The sequence below is a fragment of the Pan troglodytes genome, chromosome 5, assembly GCF_028858775.2.
Source record: "Pan troglodytes isolate AG18354 chromosome 5, NHGRI_mPanTro3-v2.0_pri, whole genome shotgun sequence".
NCBI classification, from domain to species: domain Eukaryota; kingdom Metazoa; phylum Chordata; class Mammalia; order Primates; family Hominidae; genus Pan; species Pan troglodytes.
In genome coordinates this window covers 27,483,419-27,506,231 of record NC_072403.2, presented here as the reverse complement: position 1 = coordinate 27,506,231, position 22,813 = coordinate 27,483,419, and positions in this window count along the sequence as shown.

Sequence of the window (22,813 nt, the reverse complement as noted above, 5' to 3'; positions counted from 1 at the left end):
GCCAGGCTGGTCTCGCACTCCTGACCTCAGGTGATCCGCCTGCCTCGGCCTCCCAAAGTGCTGGGATTACAGGAGTGAGTCACCATGCCTGGCTTCTTCTCTTCTTTTAAAGACCACAGTCATATTGGGTTAGGGCCCACCGAAATGTCCTCATCATAACTTGATTACATCTGCAAAGATTCTATTTCCAAGTAAGGTTACAGGTTAGGACTTCAGCATATCTTTTTCGGGGGTACAATTCAACCCATAACAGAGGGACAGCACAGTGGACAGACCAAGATCCTTGAATTAACTCTTTAGTTAGACTCTGACCCAGCCACATCTCATCTCAGCCATGGCTACCTTGCTTTCTTCCCTCATTTTGGTTTTGGAATCATCTCCTGCTTTACCCTTCTTCCATGATGGTCAATGTCAACTTTCATCAATGTATAGGTTTCTGACTGTGAACAGTCCCCTCTTGGCATGCTCTTTCCTTACTCCAAACCCTGGAAATAGAACTTCTTGATTGGAACCTAGAAAGCCATTCCTATAAATCACTCCTATCGATCACCTTCCTCCTGCCTTAAATCTTCCCTGGGTTGCACAGGTTTTCCATTGTCATCACTTCAGTCACCTCCTTGTAACTCTTCTGTCCTGCCATCCTTCCCTTTCACCCACTTGTTGGAACCCAGACTTGAATAAGTCCATTTCTTTAGTCTGGGCTCACACCTGGGCAGCTGAGCGCTGTGAGAGGAAATCAAATCTGTTTACCTAGTTAGCTTTCTCTTCAGTTTTCTGCATGGGCATTTCATCCCATCCATAAAATCCTTAAACCTGTGACATCATCAGTTTCCTCTCATCAACATGTTTCTCCCCTGAACTCTTAATTCATGAGGAAAATACACCTGTACCTTCTTAAATACATGGAGAAAACACAAGGTACCTTCTTCTTCTTTTTTTTTTTTTAACACGGAGTCTCACTCTATTGCCCAGGCTGGAGTGCAATGGCATGATCTCTGCTCACTGCAACCTCTGCCGCCCAGGTTCAAGCAAATCTCCTGCCTCAGCCTCCTGAGTAGCTGGGATTACAGGCTCCTGCCACTGTGCCTGGCTAATTTTTGTATTTTTAGTAGAGACAGGGTTTCATCATATTGGCCAGGCTGGTCTCGAGCTCCCGACCTCAGGTGATCCACCTGCCTTGACCTCCTAATGTGCTGGGATTACAGGCATGAGCCACTGAGCCCAGCCGGTGTTTTTTTTGTTTTGTTTTGTTTTTTGACAGGTTTGGCTTTCACCCTGATTCTCCTGCCTCAGCCTCCCGAGTAGCTGGGATTACAGGCATCTGCCACTATGCCCAGCTAATTTTTGTATTTTTAGTGGAGATGGGGTTTCACCATGTTGGTCAGGCTGGTCTTAAACTCCTGACCTCAGGTGATCTGCCTGCCTCAGCCTCCCAAAGTGCTGGGATAACAGGTGTAAGCCAGTGCGCCTGGCCTGTTTCTTAAATATTAGTGTTCTTTGATTTCTGCCCTTGGCTTTTTTTTTTTTTTTTTTTTTTTTTTTTTGAGACAGGGTCTCAGTCTGTCACCCTGACTAACTGCAGCCTTGACTTCCCTGGCTCAGGTGATCCTCCTACCTCAGCCTCCTGAGTAGCTGGGATTACAAGCATGCACCATCAGGCCTGGCTAGTTTTTTATTTTTTGTAAGAGATGGGGTCTCACTATGTTGCCCAGGCTTGTCTCGAACTCCTGGGCTCAAGGGATCCTCCTGTCTCCGCCTCCCAAAATGCTGGGTTTAGAGGTGTGAGCAGCTGCGCCTGGCCCCTTTGGCTATCTTCGTTCCTCATTCTAAACAGTTTCCCATGGGATTTCTGTCACTCCCATGAATTTATCACTGACAATTTCCAAGTCTATAGCTCTAGCTCAGATCACTCCAAAGGCTCACATTCACATATCCAACTGTCTACCAGACAACTCCACTTAGATGTTTCCCATGAACGCTGCAAATGCAACATGTCAAAAATCAAACGTGGGCCGGGCGCCGTGGCTCACGCCTGTAATCCCAGCACTTTGGGAGGCTGAGGCAGGCAGATCTCCAGGTCAAGAGATTGAGACCATCCTGGCCAACATGGTGAAACCCCGTCTCTACTAAAAAAAAAAAAAAAAAGAAAAATACAAAAATTAGCTGGGCATGTTGGCACACGCCTGTAGTCCCAACTACTCGGGAGGCTGAGGCAGGAGAATCATTTGAACCCGGGAGGTGGAGGTTGCAGTGAGCCAAGATTGCACCACTGCACTCCAGCCTGGCCAGCCTGGGCAACAAGAGCAAAACTCCGTCAAAAAAAAAAAAAAAAAATCAAACGCATAACCTCTACTCCTCAGCCCCTTTCTGTCTTGCTTTAACTCCTGGGTTTCCCCACTCAGTTAATCAATCCTTACCTCATTTACCCAAACCAGAGACCGAGTGTCAGCTGAGGCAGATGTCCTTTGGGTCTTAACCATGCCATTGCATTCCTGCCTGTTGCCAATGGCCTGTATTGGTATCTTTTTTGCCTAAGGACCTTTTAGAAAGCAACAAAAGCCTGCTCTGGTTTGTGCAGAACAAGCTAGAAATGCTGAGGAAATAAAGCCATTGGCCAGTGATTCGTGGGAATTGGTTTATAAATGCCCCAGCTCCTCACCCCCTTGAGTGGGACAACTAAAGCATTTGTTTTATCCCATTTCACAGGATGTCTCCATGGAATATGCTCCAGGCATTCACAGCACAGTTGGCTAATGGGGCCAACCCTTGATTGGCTGCTTTTCCTTCTTCATTTCACTTTCCTACCAATATTCCCCATTCTTTACAGATAAACTACTTGCATTTGAATCCCTGCCTTGAGGTCTGTTTCTGGAGAAAACCAAAGTAAGACATCATTCTTCTTTGCACTCTCTTCCTTTCCCCTTCTTCCAGTCAATCACCAAGTTCTATTAATTCTACCTCATAATTATTTCGAAAAGCTGGCCACTTCCCACTGCCATCACCTGTAGCCTGCAACACTTCTCCCCTCTCCTTCCTGCCTCCCTCCAATTTGTTCCCCTTTGATCTTTTTTCTTTTTTCAGGTAGTAACCATTTAAATATGCAAATTTGACTATATTACCACTACCCTAGGCTTCTTAGGTCTCAATTTACATGTAACTTCCTGGGAGAAGCTTTCCTCAATTTTCTTTCAATTCTAGGTACCTATTAAAAGAATTAGCTTGTCATTTCCCTTTTAGAGCACCTCACACACTATACAGTGATTTTTTTTTTTTTTTTTTTTTTTTGAGACAGAGTCTCGCTCTGTTGCCCAGGCTGGAGTGCAGTGGCCCGATCTCAGCTCACTGCAAAATCTGCCTCCCGGGATCACGCTGAGAGGTGACAGCATGCTGGTAGTCCTCAGAGCCCTCGCTTGCTCTCGGCACCTCCCCTGCCTGGGCTCCCACTTTGGTGGCATTTGAGGAGCCCTTCAGCCCCCCACTGCACTGTGGGAGCCCCTTTCTGGGCTGGCCAAGGCTGGAGCCCACTCCCTCAGCTTGCAGGGAGGTGTGGAGGGAGAGGCACGAGCTGGGACCGGGGCTGCGTGGGGCGCTTGCGGGCCAGCTGGAGTTCCGGGTGGGCGTGCGCTTGGTGGGCCCCGCACTCGGAGCAGCCAGCCAGCCCTGCTGGCCCCGGGCAATGGGGAACTTAGCACCCGGGCCAGTGGCTGCGGAGGGTGTACTGGGTCCCCCAGCAGTGCCGGCCCACCTGCGCTGTGCTCGATTTCTTGCCGGGTCTTAGCTGCCTTCCCGCGGGGCAGGGCTCAGGGACCTGCAGCCCGCCATGCCTGAGCCTCCCACCCACTCCACGGGCTCCTGTGCGGCCGGAGCCTCCCCGACGAGCACCACCCCCTACTCCACAGCGCCCAGTCCCATCGACCACCCAAGGGCTGAGGAATGCGAGTGCACGGCGCAGGACTGGCAGGCAGCTCCACCTGCAGCCCCGGTGTGGGATCCACTAGGTGAAGCCAGCTGGGCTCCTGAGTCTGGTGGGGACTTGGAGAGTCTTTATATCTAGCTCAGGGATTGTAAATACACAAATCAGCACCCTGTGTTTAGCTCAAGGTTTGTGAGTGCACCAATCGACACTCTGTATCTAGCTGCTCTGGTGGGGCCTTGGAGAACCTTTATGTCTAGCTCAGGGATTGTAAATACACCAATCGGCACCCTGTGTTTAGCTCAAGGTTTGTGAGTGCACCAATCGACACTCTGTATCTAGCTGCTCTGGTGGGGCCTTGGAGAACCTTTATGTCTAGTTCAGGGATTCTAAATACACCAATCGGCACCCTGTGTTTAGCTCAAGGTTTGTGAGTGCACCAATCGACACTCTGTATCTAGCTGCTCTGGTGGGGCCTCGGAGAACCTTTATGTCTAGCTCAGGGATTGTAAATACACCAATCAGCACCCTGTGTTTAGCTCAGGGTTTGTGAGTTCACCAATCCACACTCTGTATCTAGCTGCTCTGGTGGGGCCTTGGAGAACCTTTATGTCTAGCTCAGGGATTGTAAATACACCAATCGGCACTCTGTATCTAGCTCAAGGTTTGTAAATACACCAATCAGCACCCTGTGTTTAGCTCAAGGTTTTTGAGTGCACCAATCGACACTCTGTATCTAGCTGCTCTGGTGGGGCCTTGGAGAACCTTTATGTCTAGCTCAGGGATTGTAAATACACCAATCAGCACCCTGTGTTTAGCTCAAGGTTTGTGAGTGCACCAATCGACACTCTGTATCTAGCTGCTCTGGTGGGGCCTTGGAGAACCTTTATGTCTAGCTCAGGGATTGTAAATACACCAATCAGCACCCTGTGTTTAGCTCAGGGTTTGTGAGTTCACCAATCGACACTCTGTATCTAGCTGCTCTGGTGGGGCCTTGGAGAACCTTTATGTCTAGCTCAGGGATTGTAAATACACCAATCAGCACTCTGTATCTAGCTCAAGGTTTGTAAACACACTAATCAGCACCCTGTGTTTAGCTCAAGGTTTGTGAATGCACCAATCGACACTCTGTATCTAGCTGCTCTGGTGGGGCCTTGGAGAACCTGTGTGTCCAAACTCTGTATCTAACTAATCTGATGGGGACATGGAGAACCTTTGTATCTAGCTCAGGGATTGTAAACACACCAATCAGCGCCCTGACAAAACAGGCCACTCGGCTCTACCAATCAGCAGGATGTGGGTGGGGCCAGATAAGAGAATAAACGCAGGCTGCCCAAGCCAGCATTGGCAACCCGCTGGGGTCCCCTTCCACACTGTGGAAGCTTTGTTCTTTAGCTCTTTGCAATACGTCTTGCTACTGCTCACTTTTTGGGTCCACGCTGCTTTTATGAGCTGTAACACTCACTGCAAAGATCTGCAGCTTCACTCCTGAGCCCAGCGAGACCACGAGCCCACCAGGAGGAACGAACAACTCCAGACGAGCTACCTTAAGAGCTGTAACACTCACCGCGAAGGTGTGCAGCTTCACTCCTGAGCCAGCGAGACCATGAACCCACCAGAAGGAAAAACTCCGAACACATCTGAACATCAGAAGGGACAGGCTCCAGACACGCCACCTTAAGAGCTGTAACACTCACCGTGAGGGTCCACAGCTTCATTCTTGAAGTCAGTGAGACCAAGAACCCACCAATTCCGGACACACAATGATAGGATCACAGCTCATTGCCACCTTAAACTCCTGGGCTCAAGGAATCCTCCCACTGCAGCCTCCTGAGTGGCTGGGACTACAGGCACATGCCACTGAACCTGACCAATTAAAACAAAATTTTTGTATGCATGGGGTCTCAGTTTGTTGTCCAGGCTGATCTCAAACTTCTGGGCTCAAGCAGTCCTCCCACCTCAGCCTAAAAGCACAAGTTTTAGAATGAGACACACAAGCCAGAGTCCTGATTCTGCTGATTAAGCTGTGTAAGCAGAGGCAGGTTACTTCCTCTCCATGCCTCAGTTCTGTCATCTGTTAAAAGAATAAAGTGGTATCTACCTCATAGACTTTCTATGAAGATGAGATAGACTATGTGAAGAACTTAGCACACAACAAGCACTCAATAATTGATATCATCATCATTGCTATTGTATCATCTGTTAGTTGGAGAATATACCCTTATATTGCCTTATTTAGTCTTTATAATAATTCCATAATATAGGCAATGCTATAATCCCTATCTTACAAATAGAGAAATGGAGGCCTAGAGAGCTTTAAGTAACTTGCTTAATGATAATAACAACTACAAATGATATAATGGACTTTGGGGACTCAGGGGGAAGGTTTGGAGGGGAGTGAAGGATAAAAGACTACACATTGGATGCAGTGTACACTGCTTGGGTGACAGGTGCACCAAAATCTCAGAAATCACCACTAAAGAACATATCCATGTAACCAAAAGCCACCTGTTCCCCAAAAACTATTGAAATAAAAATAAAATGAAAAAACTACAATAATAATAATAGCAAATAATTATAAATTGCTCACCATGTGTCAGGTACTATTCTAAACTGTTTTCATGTGAATTCATTTATTTGTTAATCCTAAGAGGCAGATCTTTTTGTTATCTCCATTCGCAGAGAAGACTGAAACGAAGAAGTACGAAGTAACTTGTTTAAGGTAACACAGCTCATATTGGTGGAAGTAGGATTCAATTTCACCTGGCTTCAGAGAATGTGCACTTAATCACTGTGCTATGCTACTGAAACCAGCCCAATTGTCCCACAGAACTGATATTTATGGTTTCTTTAAATAAACATAAAAAGTAATCCTCCCAGTTTAAAACCTTGAGAAAGTTACTTTTGTCTTATCTGAGTTCCTTTCTCAGGAAACCAACCATCAGGACTCCCAGATAGTATCAAGGAGCTGAAACTCACCAGATCATTGCATCTGGACAATGGGACACCAGACTCCTCATGAGTCATGATGGATGAACTGACCACCTTCTTTCTGTTGACCAACTTCTCTTCCTAACCCCTCCCTAATTCCTGTCTTCCCTCACATGATTACATTTCTTCCCTGCTATATAAACTCCTAATTTTAGTCAGTCAGGAAGATGAACTTGAGACTGATCTCCCATCTCCTCTTCTGCAGCACCTGATTAAAGCCCTCCTCCCTGGCAATACTCATTGTCTTGGTGATTGGCTTTCTGTGCAGCAGCAGTAGGACCTAGACTGAGCCTCTGATGTTTCAGTAACACTACCTCTCTAGTTCTATTATACAGTGGCATGGTTTGTAAAACAATTAACATAATGAATATAAAATAGAAAGTTGAGAAAAACACAAAAGCACATTTTGATTTTAAATTTAAGAATATCTAATAGGTAAATTCTTATCTACCTTCTGATACTATTCAGGGCAAAAAAATTTTTAAAAAAGTCAACATTTCACTGATCTAAATTCCTTTGAGCTCTCTACAATGGTACTTGTGGTTTTGTAACACAAATTGTCACAACTACTTAAGCTCTTTGGAAGAAAACAATTTTAATTTCAATGTCATGGATAAATACAGATTTTCTGTGGTTTTGTTCAACCTAGACTCAGGCTCAGAACCTTTGCTCCTTGGAAATACACTTGGAACTCTCCTGGAAAATGTTACCTTTCTCTTTTCTCTATAATACTGATATATCTGTCACATTCTAGCAGGGCCCATGATTAATCTTAATGTGCAGGTGTTCCTAACTGAGGCTGGATGTTTGGATTTGCTTCATTCTATGCAGTCTGTTTTAATTTTGATTAACTGCCATCAGGAATAATAACTCCTCAGGGTAGATCATTAGGAAGCTACAAAATCGATTATGTTTAGCTACAGAATATGTAAAACTATTCACCACCACTGAAACAATCATAGATGCCCTTTATGTTGCATGTACAAGGAATGCTTAGGTTCATTACAACTGGGTTTCAGAATAAATCAAAATAGAGTTGGAAATGCTTTTTTATAAATAAGTTAGCTTTCAGACTTGCCCTTTCTTTTCCTTAATAAATTTTTCTAATTCTGCCACGAAAATCAGTGACCATAGTTAGTAATCATGGAAAGTAAGAATAATATGCTTTCCATATAGACTGGGGAATATATTTCAGTATACATTTGCAATAATGAATTGGCAGACTCATGAGCCCCTGAAGCATAATAAAAGACCCAAGCTTACCTACTATCCCCCACCCAAGACTATTGCCTTAGTTGAGGCCCCGCTGGCTTCACTTTGCAGCTAATGTACCAGCCTCCTAACTGCATCCAGCTTCCTCACCTCTTGTGTAGTTCACATTGCTACTACCAGAGCAATCTTCAACACAAATATCATAATCATGACCCTGATTAGAATCCTTCCATAGCTCAAGAGCACCTTCTCTATAGGATGCAAACCCCTGTTTGTAATATTCAGGGAAAACATTTTTAATGGCCTTCCATGGCTATACTAGTTATGTTAAGTCAAGAGATGGTGAGGTAATAGACAACCTCCAATTCTCACTGGCAAAAGGCAATCACAATTTGTTTTCCACTCATTCAAAGTCTGCCATGTAAGGGGTATAGCTCATTGGTGGAGACTTTAGTTGAAACATCAGCCATCTTAACACAAATCATCCTCCACGACTGCTGCGGCAATAATCATGCCCTGGCATGTGAAGGCTTTGATCTAAAAATGGCACATTGCCTCAAGTCACAGTGCATCGGTCAGAATCTTTCCCATGGTCTTCCCCAGCTGCAATAGGGCAAGGAAATATATCTTCAATCTAGGGTGGGGAGGAGAATTGGAAATATTGGTCAGCACAATGTCTACCATGATGGCCTTCTATATAACATGTAAACTCTTCAGCATAGCATTCAATGAAAGTCCTTCATGACTAGTTCCTTGCCCACCTTACTAGCCTCCCTGTCTCCAGTTTCTTCTTGATCCACTCACAACAATTTGCACTCCCCACATCAGCTCATACCTTTGCACCTGACCCTCATTATGCCTGGAACACTCTTGCTCCCCTTTTCCATCTGGCTATCTTGTATTCATACTTTAAGATTTATCTTAAATGCCACCTCTTCTAGGAAGCCTTGCTTGTGGCATCGCTCCTTCAGGAGACCCTTTTCTGTGTATCCCAGTGCATCATGGGCTCATTTCCGTATAGCTGCTGTCACATCTTATTGTCACTAAATGTCCATTTCCTCCATTAAACTGTGAAGTCATTGAGGGCAAAATTTCTGTCTTGTCTCTCTACTGCCCTACTTCAGTGGATTCTGATGTTTTTTGGCCTCTCCTTACCTTTGAAAATCTGATGAAAACTCTATATTCTAAACTATAAAGTCTAGACAAATTATTCTAAATTTTGCTAATAATTTCAAGAAGTTCTGAGATGCTTGATCGAAATCCATCTGTGGACCTTGGGAATCCAGGGACCTTTGGTTAAGAACCCCTGTACTAGCTGCTGGATACATCAAAATAATTTTCATCTACCAAGTGCTTAATGTGTGGCAGATGCTGTTTTGATCACTTCACATGATTTATCCCATTTATTCCTTATAATCATCATATAAAGTAGATACTGTAATTATCCCCAGTTTACAGATGAGGAAACTGAGGAACAGCATTTAAGTAACTTGCACGAGGCTATTCCTGAGCTTGCTCTCTTAACCACAACACTACATTGCTTCCCAGTCTCACTATGATAATATACACAGTACTCTACCTAAAAGACACCGCATAAATGTCTGTGGAATGAACTATAGAATGATTGCAAGCAGTAATGCTATGTACCAGGAACTATGAATAGGGTTAAAATCATTCAGAAAATACAGAGGCTCAGCAATCAAGTTGAAACTGATTTTGCAAAAATTATAACCGAGGACATTAAGACAGAGAAATCTGACATGGCTGACTCCATTTTGTCTCTAGCCTCACAGGCTGGCTGTCTTTGTTCATTCCTGGGCATGGACCAAGCTAACTTTGAGAGAAATTTATAATTTAAATAATAGCCCTTCCCCCAAACCAAGCTGTTCTTGTAAAACTAGTGAAAGGCCACCAATTTAGGATGAGAGGGGCTTGAATTCTAAATAATTACCAGCCATTATTCTAGAGCTCGTAAGATTTGCAACTTCCCCAATTACTCTTGAAGATAACATCACTATTGTAGAACCTAAGATGGGCCTCTTGAGATGTCTTTTCAGGTTTTTACATTTCTTTCTTTCCTTTTTTTTTTTTGAGGCAGAGTCTTGCCCTTGTCACCCAGGCGGGAGTGCAGTGGTGCGATCTCGGCTCACTGCAACCTCTGCCTCCCAGGTTCAAGCGATTCTCTTGCCTCAGCCTCCCGAGTAGCTGGGATTACAGGCGCCTGCCACCATGACCCGCTAATTTTTGTATTTTGAGTAGAGACAGGGTTTCGCCACGTTGGCCAGGCTGATGTCGAACTCCTGACCTCAAGTGATCTGTCCGTCTCAGCCTCCCAAAGTGCTGGGATTACAGGCGTGAGCCACTGTGCCTGGGAGGTTTTTGCATTTCTTTTTTTTTTTTTTTTTTTTTGAGACGAAGTCTCGCTCTGTCGCCCAGGCTGGAGTGCAGCGGCGTGATCTCGGCTCACTGCAAGCTCCGCCTTCTGGGTTCACACCATTCTCCTGCCTCAGCCTCCTGAGTAGCTGGGACTACAGTTGGCACCCACCACCACGCCCGGCTAATTTTTTTGTATTTATAGTAGAGACAGGGTTTCACCGTGTTAACCAGGATGGTCTCGATCTCCTGACCTTGTGATCTGCCCGCCTCGGCCTCCCAAAGTGCTGGGATTACAGGCGTAAGCCACCGTGCCCGCCTGGTTTTTGTATTTCTGACAACCAGATGGCCCCAACTGGACCTGCCAACCAGTCCTGTGGCCCCCCCACCTCCCCACACTCAGGAACTGACTCAGCATAAGAGAACAGCTTTGACTCCCTATGATTTCATCCCTGAGCCAATCAATCAGCACTCCTGACTCACTGGCCCCTTACCCATCAAATTTTCCTTAAAAACTCCAATCCTGGAATTCTCAGGGAGACTGATCTGAATAATAATAAAACTCTGGTCTCCCATACAGCCGGCTCTGTGTGAATTAAGCCCTTTCTCTATTGCAATTCCTCTGTCTTGATGAATCGACTCTGTCTAGGCAGTGGGCAAGGAGAACCAGTTGGGTGGTTACAAAATGGTTTGTAAATGCTGTGAGATTTCTCAGTGGAGTAGATAACACAAGGTATGCACTACTCCAACCTTCAGGTAGCTTTAAGGTTAAGGGGTGAAAAGGTAAAGAACTTTCATTGAATACTTACTACATGCCTGATAATTGAGTTTGGTAACTTCTCAACAGACCACAACATAAAATAGTGCCAGTAGACCTTGGTATATAATTGAATTTTGAGCTCAATATTGACCCTGAATATCGAATGGGAAAAAATGGGAAGGACTGATTGGGAAAAAGAAAAATGTAATATTCTCCAAGACAGGCATTATTTAAACCACAGTTGGTAAAAATGTAACTGCTATCTCTATGGACATCAACCATAGAATGGAAGTTTTACTGTTAGAATGGAGAAGGGTTAAGCAGTTAAGGGTGGGCGTTTCTTTTTATAAAGATAGGCCTTTCAAGTCTTTGGTGATAAGAAAGAGTTCTACAATTACAGTCCAATGGGAATAGGAGGAGCTTCACTCAAGTGTGCACACGCACACTTCTGCTTTGGTTTCAGAAAAGTGGGAAAGGAAGGCAGGAAAGAGAGAGAAAGAGATCACTATGTGCCAGTAATCACACTAAATTATTCTGAATAGAGTCTCTCAGGCTATCTAGCCTAGAGTTCCTGCTATGGTCGATGGTTCAAAGGTCAAATGCCTGGCACTTGGTTGGTGGAGGGGCCTGGTGGGAAGACTTTTCCTCCCTTAAGAAACTTACCGTCGGCTGGGCGCAGTGGCTCACGCCTGTAATTCCAGCACTTTGGGAGGCTGAGGCAGGTGGATCATAAGGTCAGGAGCTCGAGACCAGCCTGGCCAACATGGTGAAACCCTGTCTCTGCTAAAAATATAAAAATTAGCTGGGCATGGTGGTGCATGCCTGTAGTCCCAGCTACTGGGGAGGCTGAGGCAGAAGAATCGCTTGAACCCAGGGGGCAGAGGTTGCATGAGCCAAGATTTCGCCACTGTACTCCAGCCTGGGCAACAAAGTGAGACTCTATCTCAAAAAAAAAAAAAAAAAAAAGAAAAGAAAAGAAATGTGTGGTCATACGTTTGTTGGCTGCATAAATGTCTTCTTTTTAGAAGTGTCTGTTCATATCCTTTGCCCATTTTTTGATGGGGTTGTTTTTTTCTTGTGAATTTGTTTGAGATACCATCTCACACCAGTTAGAATGGCAATTATTAAAAAGTCAGGAAACAGGCTGGGCGCAGTGGTTCACGCCTGTAATCCCAGCACTTTGGGAGGCCAAGGTGGGCAGATCACAAGGTCAGGAGATCGAGACCATCCTGGCCAACATGGTGAAACCCTGTCTCTACTAAAATACAAAAAATTAGCTGGGTGTGGTGGCATGCACCAGTAATCCCAGCTACTCGGGAGGCTGAGGCAGGGGATTTGATTGAACCTAGGAGGTGGAGGTTGCAGTGAGCTGAGATCACGCCACTGCACTCCAGCCTGGCGACAGAGCAAGACTCTACCTCAAAAAAAAAAAAAAAAAAAAAAAAAAAAAAGAAAAGTCAGGAAACAACAGATGCTGGTGAGGCTGTGGAGAAATAGGAATGCTTTTACACCGTTGGTGGTAGTGTAAATTAGTTCAACCATTATGGAAAACAGTATGGCAATTCCTCAAGGATCTAGAACCAGAAATACCGTTTGACCCAGCAATCCCATTACTGGGTATATATTCAAAGGATTATAAATCATTCTACTATAAATACACATGCGGACGTATGTTTACTGCAACACTATTTACAACAGCAAAGACTTGGAAACAACCCAAATGCTCATCAACAATAGGCTGGATAAAGAAAATGTGGCACATATATACCATGGAATACTATGCAGCTATAAAAATGAATGAGTTCATGTCCTTTTCAGGGACATGGATGAAGCTGGAAACCATCATTCTCAGCAAACTAACACAGGAACAGAAAACCAAACACCGCGTGTTCTCACTTATCAGTGGGAACCGAACAATGAGAACACGTTGACACAGGGAGGGGAATATCACACACCAGGGCCTGTCGGGGGGTAGGGAACAAGGGGAGGGAGAGCATTAGGATAAATACCTAATACATGTGGGGCTTAAAACCTAGATGATGGGTTGATAGGTGCAGCAAACCACCATGGCACATGTATACCTATGTAACAAACCTGCACGTTCTGCACATGTATCCCGGAACTTAAAGTGAAATAAAATAAAACAGAAACATACGGTCTACTTAGAGAGACAAGACGGAATGTTATCGAAACCCCCATCGCAAAATTGTAACTGAGACAGTGAAAGAGATCTGACGTATCCAACTCCATCTTGCCTTTAACCTCCAAGCTGTCCTTGTTCGTTCCTGGGTGTAGGCGGAAGCAACTTTGGGAGGAACTTAGTTTGTAGTTTATAGTTTAAAACAAAGACAATAATAGTCCTTTCCCAAAACAAACCCCCTTCCTGCCTGGGGGCTAGACTGCCTTTGTAGGACTAACAAATTAGCCAAAAGATTAGAAATTATGGTTTAGGAGTCAGGCAGCTGGAGGCTACAAGAGTCTGACCCTCCCCAAATTGCTCCTGGATATAACATCACTGTGGTAAAACCTAAGAACAGTGCTTGGGATATTTTGCAGACCTTGAGCTTGATGGATCAGCTGGCACCACTGAGATGGATAAATTGGCTCATCTGATCTTGTGGCCCCCACCCAGGAACGGACTCAGGGCAAGGTGACAGCTTCTCTGACCTAACCAATCAGCACTGCCAACTCACTGCCTCCCTCCCACCCGTGCCCCACCAAATTATACCTAAAAACCCTGATCCCCGAATGCTCAAATGCTCAGGGAGACTAATTTGAGTAATAATAAAACTCCAGTCTCCCACGAAGTTGGTTCTGTGTGAATAACTCTTTCTTTATTGCAATTCCTCTGTCTTGATAAATTGGCTCTGTCTAGGTAGTGGGCAAGGAGAACCTGTCAGGCAGTTACATTACGGCATACTACATTAGCAATTCTAAGATTGTCCGCGAGCAATTTCAGTCATACTCAGGAAGACCTAAAAACAAGGAAAATAGATTTGGTGTCATTCATCCTACATGGTTTCTTTCTTTCTTTCTTTTTTTTTTTTTTGTGATGGAGTCTCACTCTGTCACCCAGACTGGAGTGCAGTGGCATGATCTCCGCTCACTTCAACCTCCGCTTCCCGGGTTCAAGGGATTCTCCTGCCTTAGCCTCCTGAGTAGCTGGAATTACAGGCGTGCACCACCACATTCAGCTAATTTTTGTATTTTTAGCAGAGACAAGATTTCACCATGTTGGCCAGGCTGGTCTTAAACTCCTGACCTCAGGTGATCCACCCACTTCAGCTTCTCAAAGTGTTGGGATTACAGGCATGAGCCACCATGCCCAGCCCTCCATGGTTTCTAAGGATAATCATATTGTATTCTGCAAATCCTGACTCAGGAAATACATCTCCAGATAAGCTTTGAACCATTTCTAGCCTGTGCAAAGAGGTGGCCCAGGTCTACACAGGGCCAATGTATAATCCTAAAGCTCTTGAAGATATGAATCTGCATGCCTGTTTGGAGGTAGGTGGAGGAAAGGGTATCCAAATCAACTTCAAGGATCAAGGGTAGGTGACATTGGTCATTGTCCGAGTTTCTGTTCTCACTGCTCAAGTTTGTGTCCTCAACAGTCAAAGTACTTGCAAATGTATCTCACGAATTGCTGTGATATTTTTCCTGTCAGTCTTTTTCATTGCCCTCACATTTATCTACGTCACTGGCTCTAGATATGTTGGTTTTTCAGTGTCAATATATTTGGATTAAGGAGGATGATTTAAAGAACAAAGTAATATGGGATTTTTAAAGAAAAATATTTGGAACTAAATTTGGGGGAACATTTCTGGTTTCACTGTTTATAACATAGAAAAAATGTCTTATATTAGCAAGTCATTTAAAACTATTTGGTTGAAAATGTTTTTAAAATGTTCTAATATTAGCTTGAATATTCTGTATAACTATGCTGTCTTTTTTTTTTTTTTTTTTTTTTTGAGATGGAGTTTCACTCTGTCGCCCAGGCTGGAGTGCAGTGGCGTGATCTCGGCTCACTGCAACCTCTGCCTCCCGGGTTCAAGTGATCCTCTTGCCTCAGCCTTCTGAGTAGCTGGGATTACAGGTGCGTGCCTCCAAGCCCAGCTAATTTTTGTATTTTTAGTAGAGACGGGGTTTCACCATGTTGGTCCGGCTGGTCTCGAACTCCTCACCTCGTGATCTGCCCGCCTCGGCCTCCCAAAGTGCTGGGATTACAGGCATGAGCCATTGCACCCAGCCTACACTGTCTTAAATTATAATCTATTTGGAACTCTTACTTTGAAATACAGTCATTTTCTCTCGCAAATCATCTGAAGGGGACTAAATCAAGCCAGCTTTCCACTGAGTTACAGTCTCAGACTCTAATTATACAGTCTGCATCTCAAGTTGTGTTGTAATTCATTAAAATTCTTTTTGCCCTTTTTCAGTTGGATGCATTTCAGCATTCTAAATTTTAGTCTCTTCCGGGTTCAGAAAAAATGTAGACAGTTAATAGAGTATATTTGTTTCTCATTTGTTTGTTAATTTGATTTTGTAATGATCTCTTTGTCCCTTCATTTCTGTAACCCATGGTGGCACCTATCATAACCAGTCAATATGCAAATTTTCCTAGAGGCTGGCCCATCCAGTCCCATAGCAAAAGAATTCTGATCCTGCAAAATGATTTGCATTTGGATGAAGGATTCCCACCACATGTATGAATTTGCACCTGGATGCAAATCCAGGAAGAGTGGGCTTAGAGGTGGGCGCTGGGGAGAGGGAGTTGGAGTCTTTGGGGTGAAGGAAGGAGGTGTTACACTATGTGAAGACTGCAACTTTGTGCTCAGAACAGGAGTGAGAGTGAAGCATTGATTTTTGCCCTTCTGGAAGGTCTGCATAGGTGCGTAGCCATTAGATGTCGGCAGGTCAACTGCATATTGTCAGGGCAGTCGAATTTATGTCAGTAGTCTGGCCTTTGGCTTTCACAGATCTCTCTGGGCGGCCTGACTAGGAGAGGTTATCAGGTCCCCTGCCTGCTTGGTGGGGGTCAGTATTTAACTTCTTTAAACTCTGCTTGGGAATGTGTATCTTTCTTGCTTGTGGACCACATCGTTTTTGTTACTAGGCACCTGGGGAAGCCTTGGAGTATTCCTACTAGGGATGTGTATCCTTGGAGTTGCCCATGTGACGTTTATCTTTGCTTTCCTGGTGTTTGCTATCTGGAGAGGATTATCCAGGGAGTAGTTTGGCTTAGGTGTGAGGCTGATCCTCTCATTTCTTCTCACCCAGTGAAAACATTACAAACCAAATATAATCCCATGGGGAAGAGTAGACTCCAATGAGAAAATACAAGCAGTCAAGGACCAACAGTTGAGGATTAGTGGAAATGAGATACAGTATATTTTTCCCCCCAATTTTTTTGGAGAAGAAAGGACTGTAATTTAGACTGTAATTTACCCTAGAATTTTACATTGTGTTTTAAGATGTGAACTGGAGACTCTTTTAGGAACTATTGCTTGCCCAAATTCAAAAGGGGAAATAAAGCTAGAAATAACTTTGAATATACATCCAATTATAAGAATATGATTTTACAGGTCTAGATAGAGAAAACATGATTTTAAAATTATAGATGATAGTGCAATATGTGTTAATAATCTCATATAGAAATTAAATTAGATTGCTTATCATATTTTTTGCATTTTACTTAATGTAGTTTTACTAAATAGGGATTTTCAAATGTAGTTCACTATTGCTAATGCAGTGATTATACTAAGGGTTACTCACTTAAAATAAAAATTTTGAGCTGATTAGGAATTTTATCCAATTACGTTGGTCCATTAAAAAATACAATATCCATAGGTTGGCTAAACAGCAGATGCCTAAGTGCTGAAATTATTGCTAGAAATTTAAAAGCTATCTCCCTAGATTTCTCATTTGTCCTTTGGAACATGGTGTATCAAAGGATCTTATTCTGCAAGTTTTTGTAAGATTTTAACAGCTCTCCCTTTAAATCCTTTCTAAAAGAGTCATTTTTTCTTTCAAAGGGTGACTGATTTGGGCCTTGAATCCCTGGGAACCCTCTGGGTTACATTAAGGGGTCCTGGAATCTACATATCAAGTATTATGAAGGACAGAATAACGTATTGCAATATGTGTACTGCTCTTTTTCATGTGTAAGTAGCTTTGTAATGACGACTAAATACAAAATGTGCGGCTTTCGTGGTAACTTTTGGTGTTCTTAATCAACAGAGATGAAAACAAAACTACTATTTTTGGGTAAAAAACAGGCTCTCCTACTTGAAAAGCTTGGAAACTCCTAGAAACTATGAGTAGAAAGTGCCACCAGTATGACAAGCTTCCGTTTCAACTACAGTGCCTTGTGTGCCTCTGAACTCCAAGTGGTCAAAGGAGTCATTCAGTTCTAAGAGTGAATCATGCTTATGTAACATACTGGTAGCAAAAGTGTACAGCATTAGGGTTTGTGAAAAAAGGGAGCACATTCAAGTCATCTACTAACATGGAGTCTTTGAGTTTTTGCATTTTTTTCTGTTTTGCTCTCAAATTACCACATTGGAGCTAAGCAGATGACAGCTGACTATAGAGGTCTATAAACTCATTTTCGTCTTGTGTTGAGCCAGCCAGGACCGACTGAATCATGATTAAGGAGAGAACTCAATGAAATGCCCCCAACTCCGCCCCATTTCCCAAGCTGAGCTGCATTTCTCCCACTTGAGATCATTGCTGGGTCAGAAAAACAGGAGCAAGGGGAAGAGAGGCCAGCTAGTGGCAGACGTACCACAAAGTACCAAGGCAAAGTTACTAAGAGAAGGAGTCTTAGTTTGCAAAGGTTAGAATCACTAAGTAGCAGACAGCATACAATAGATATGAAGAGTCTGCCCCCATCACTCTGATACAAACAAGACCTAGAGTCTCACATTCAAATACAAGGGGTAGAGGAGGCATTTCTAATCATAGCCCCAAAGATGTCGACAACCAGGAAAATGTCTACTTGCATTCTGAGTAGGGAAATAAACCCATTCATTTTATATGCTCCATAGGAGTTTTTATTGTTTATAAATAATTACAGCTCTCTTTCATGTTGCAGCATTCTGGGTGGAAGAAGAGAAGGGAATTGGGCCTGTTAACCTTCGCATGTAACCAAGGAGCCGTTTATGACTGGCCAGGTGCAAATGCCATATCTAATCTTTCCCTGCGTCTGCTGTGCAGCAGCTGCAGCAGTTGGAGGGAGTTGGGGAGTTATTAAATATCAAGGAAATGTTTATGCCAGGACTGTCCTACTTCTGGGTGGTAAGAGAAATGTACAAACTGTTTTCCATTTAGAAAGAGTGACAAATGTTAACAGGGAAAAAGTTATTCTTAGTGAGATCCCAACAATGGGGTTGAGGGCAAAGTGACCCATCTGAGTCCAGAGGAAAATTTGGGCCCCTTTACCAGTCTGTTGCCCCTATAGTTGCAAAAGCTTTTAAGTGTATTTTCTTTACTCCCTCTGGATCTCTGATTATGAGCAGGGCACTCAGATACTCAAAGCCAAAGTATATTCCCCTGAGAAACAAAAAACTTTCTTTAATTCCTATTAATGCCCAAGGACATTTGAAAGGTTAATAATATAATTTGGGTAAAGTAAAATGAGATCTTGAAGAGAAGGTATAATATAAAAGGGAGGTTTGTATGAGTTATTCTAATGATATGGTGTACTACAATTAACACTGGCTGTGAGAATATGAGTGTGAGCCTCAGCTCTAGGACTTTTTTTTTTTTTTTTTTTTTTCTGAGACAGAGTCTCCCTCTGTCACTGTCACCCAGGCTGGAGCACAGTGGCACAATCTCACCTCACTGCAAACTCCACCTCCCAGGTTCAAGTGATTCTTCTGCCTCAGCCTCCTGAGTATCTGGGACTACAGGCGTGCGCCACCACGCCTGGCTAATTTTTGTATTTTTAGTACAGATGGCTTTTCGCCATGTTGGCCAGGCTGGCCTTGAACTCCTGACCTCAGGTGATCCACCCACCTCGGCCTCTCAAAGTGCTGGGATTATAGGCATGAGCCCATGGATATATTATGTAGTGGCGAAGACTAGGCTTTCAGTGTATCTGTCATCTGAATAGTGTGCACTGTACCTAGTAGGTAGTATTTCATCCCTCACCCCCACCCCGCCATATATTTTGATAAGACTGTAGATGGCATCTGCAACAGGTGGTAATTGGATTAGCTAAATGTGACAGAAACCTAGTGACAGAGGCTTCATCAAATAGGAGTTGTTGTTGTCACATCTCCAGGAGTTATATGACTGGAGGTGCACAACACAGGGCTGACGCTACAGCCCCACAGTGGCATCGTGCCCTGGACTACTTGTTTTTCCCTCTCCATCATTCTTTGAATTTGGTTTTCATTCTCATGGGTCTGGCCTCTTCAATAAACTGATCTGGAAGCCTACTCAGTGACTCTGCTTTCATCTCATTGGCCAGAACTGTATCACATGACCACCACTAGTTGCAAGGGATGCTGGGAGTTAAAGCACCTAAATTGGGTCCATTGCTACAATCCAACTAAGTCAGGGATGTGTAAGGAAGAAAGTGAAAATGGATATCAGATATGTGATTAGCAGTGTCTGTCACAGGGCTCTTAAGAGATTCACAGATTACACAGGCTGGAGAGGACAACAAGTACGTGGAATGATAGAGTCAGCACTATAAATGATCTTAGGAGAGTGAAATAATAAAATGAATTTAACATGCAGAATTCAATAGGGTTAAATTAAAGTCTTATCCCAAGTCTAAAATGGTAACTGGACACACACAGAATGGGGGAAATGTTTCTCAACAGCACCCTATAAAAATACTTATTCATTTTAATTTGCCACAAGAGTAATATCAACAAAGTAATATTTAACATTTCTTGCCTGGTGTGGTGGCTCATGCCTGTAATCCCAGCACTCTGGGAGGCCAAGGAGTGTGGATCACTTGAGGTTAGGAGTTCAAGACCAGCCTGGCCAACATAGTGAAATCCCATCTTTACTAAAAATACAAAAATTAGCTGGGCGCAGTGGCGTTCGCCTGTAGTCCCAGTTACTTGGGAGGCTGAGGTGGGAGAATTGCTTGAACCCAGGAGGCGGAGGTTGCAGTGAGCCGAGATTGTGCCACTGCACTTTAGCCTGGGCAACACAGCGAGACTGTCTAAAAAAAAAATTTCCTGAATGTTTACTGTTAGTTATTTCATGTAATTCTCCCAGTAATTCTCTGAGGTAGATATATTATTATTATCCCCATTTTTTTAGAAAACTGAAAATTATAAGTAGCTTGATCAAAGTCCTCCAGCTAGAAAGCGGTTTGAACCTAATGGCAGAGTCCTTGCTATTTACCTCTATATTATGTTGTTTCCCAAGGAAAGGTGATCTATTGTCTAAAAAAGCTGAGTTAATCTTGGACTGCACTAATAGTATTATGACATCAATGTCCAGAAAGATGGTAGTCTCTCTTTTCTGGTCAGAATATCTGTGCAACATTGCTCTTTACTCTGGAGCCCATACTCAGACAGGAACCACTGTCTTCTTCCTACATCCACACGTCCCTTGCCTTAGTCTCAGAGGATAAGAAGGACGCTCAAAGCCAACTCTCTCAACCTGCTCTTGGCCCCATCTCATGTTTCCTCAGGAACTCCATCAACTGACCCTTCAAGCTCCCATATCTTCAACTTATCACATTCTGCCTATTCTTTTTTCCTCAGCAATTAAATTTTTTTTTCTTTTTCTTTTCTTTTTTTTTTTTTTTTTGAGACAGACTTTCGCTCTGTCGCCCAGGCTGGAGTGCAGTGGTGCGATCTCGGCTCACTGCAAGCTCTGCCTCCCAGGTTCACGCCATTCTTCTGCCTCAGCCTCCTGAGTAGCTGGGACTACAGGCGCCCGCCACTACGCCTGGCTAAGTTTTTGTATTTTTAGTAGAGATGGGGTTTCACCGTGTTAGCCAGGATGGTCTCGATCTCCTGACCTCGTGATCCAGGAGGCCGCCTTGGCCTCCCAAAGTGCTAGGATTACAGGCGTGAGCCACCGCACCCAGCCAGCAATTAAATTTATTCAGAAAGTTTCCACCCCAATAAATAACCCCCACAAAACTTCATTTGTGGAAATGTGCACTTTGTAAACTACTGCTTCTAATGAGTCCTTGTTAATCACACTTCTTGAAAGACTATTTAACCTAGGCTGTCTCCACCTCCTTACTTCCCATCCACACCTTCAGCTTCCAGGACAGGTGGCCTTGGGCTCTCTCCTGCCCCTTTACTTACGTGATGCTGTAGCATGACTCAACCATTTTGAGCTTCAATTTCCTTCCTCAACTGCAAAACAAGAAAGTTGAAAGAATCAATTGTTTTCATTTACTTTTTTTTTCAAGGCACCTGAGGAACGGTTTATGTTATGTGAATTAATCAGGGAAAGCTTACATAGTATTTTTTTTTTTTTTTTTTTTTTTGAGACAGAGACTCGCTCTGTCGCCCAGGCTGGAGTACAGTGGCGCAATCTCGCTCGCTGCAACCTCTGCCTCCCAGGTTCAAGCGATTCTCTTGCCTCAGCTTCCCGAGTAGCTGGGATATAGATGTGCGCCACCACGCCCGGCTAATTTTTGTATTTTTAGTAGAGATGGGGTGTCACTATGTTGGCCAGCTGTTCACGAACTCCTGACCTCCTGTATTTCCCAGCATCTGCAAAATACAAGCCCCTCCTCAGTGGCAGCTATCTTTAAAAGTCAAAGAAGTTTACAGATTGTATTATTGTATTTTAAGGGCTGCTCATTTATCTGACATGGATCTAGAAAGCATTCATAAATCTGTTAAGTCTAGTTTTCACAAATGTGCTCTCCTACTACTAAATCAAGATAATTTTTAATTCCCAATGACACTGCGAACCTAAACTCTGTATAGTTTTATTGGCTTTCTACTGGTTTTCTCATTACGTTAGTCTTAACACAAGAAGGCTGACTGCTTCTGCTTTTTGATACTTAGGAAACAGTTTTGGTGGCTATAACAGTATTTAACTTATCATGGAAACAGTGGTGTGTTGAGTGATAAAATGAATGAAAAGTGGCTGGTTCCATTTTGAATTATCAGCATATTCAAGTCCAACAGAACTTAAAGGAAAAAAAAATTATCAGCATAGTAAGCACTACTGACAGGAAGGATCCAAGGAAAGAAAATCCACTGTCAGTCTGCATCTACCCTGGGATTGTCATTCTCCAGCACCACATCCGCTGAGAACGGGAAAAAAATCTGACTCACTTTGGCAAAACACTTTAGAAGCAAATAATTTCACAAAGGCATGGAAAGCCTTAAGCATCTATTGCAAATGTAATATAATTATATTTCTAAACTTCATCATCTAGAAGATATTAAGAACACTAGTGGTGTTGGAAAGTTCTGATACTTGGTAATTTTAACTCTTAGGCCACTTCTGTATGCAGTCATTGAAGCAAGCAATATTCTTCAAGGAAAAATCCTCAAATTTCTTAAAGGTAGAAGCGAAACAGTAATTAACTTAGTATCATGTTATGGCACAAAGGATAATTT